The sequence below is a fragment of the Bison bison genome, unplaced genomic scaffold (genome assembly GCF_000754665.1).
Source record: "Bison bison bison isolate TAMUID 2011002044 unplaced genomic scaffold, Bison_UMD1.0 scf7180017864464, whole genome shotgun sequence".
NCBI classification, from domain to species: Eukaryota; Metazoa; Chordata; class Mammalia; order Artiodactyla; family Bovidae; genus Bison; species Bison bison.
In genome coordinates this window covers 6,598,718-6,599,564 of record NW_011495025.1, presented here as the reverse complement: position 1 = coordinate 6,599,564, position 847 = coordinate 6,598,718, and positions in this window count along the sequence as shown.

Below are 847 nucleotides of genomic sequence, written 5' to 3'. Positions count from 1 at the left end.
TTCCCTACTTTCTTCAATTTAAGTCTGAATTTTGCAATAAGGGGTTCATGATCTGAGCCACAGTCAGCTTCCGGTCTTGTTTTTGCTGACTGTATAGAGCTTCTCCGTCTTTGGCTGCAAAGAATACAATCAATCTGATTTTGGTGTTGACCATCTCGTGATGTCCATGTGTAGTGTCTTCTCTTGTGTTGTTGGAAGAGGGTGTTTGCTATGACCAGTGTGTTCTCTTGGCAAAACTCCCTTAGCCTTTGCCCCACTTCATTTGGTACTCTAAGGCCAAACTTGCCTGTTACTCCAGGTATCTCTTGACTTTATACTTTTGCATTCCAGTCCCCTATAATGAAAATGACATCTTTTTTGGGTGTTAGTTCTAGAAGGTCTTTAGGTCTTCATAGAACTGTTCAGCTTCTTCAGCATTACTGGCTGGGGCATAGACTTGGATTACTGTGATATTGCATGGCTTGTCTTGGAAACAAACAGATCATTCTGTCATTTTTGAGATTGCATCCAAGTTCTGCATTTTGGACTCTTTTGTTGACTCTGAGGGCTACTCCATTTTTCTAAGGGATTCTTGCCCACAGTAGTAGATATAATGGTCATCTGAATTAAATTTGCCATTCCAGTCCATTTTAGTTCACTGATTCCTAAAACGTCGATGTTCACTCTTTCCATCTCCTGTTTGACCACTTCCAATTTGCCTTGATTCATGGACCTAACATTCCAGGTTCCTATGCAATATTGCTCTTTACAGCATTGGACCTTGCTTCCATCACCAGTCACATCCACAACTGGGTGTTGTTTTTGCTTTGGCTCCATCTCTTCATTCTTTCTGGAGTTATTTCTCTGT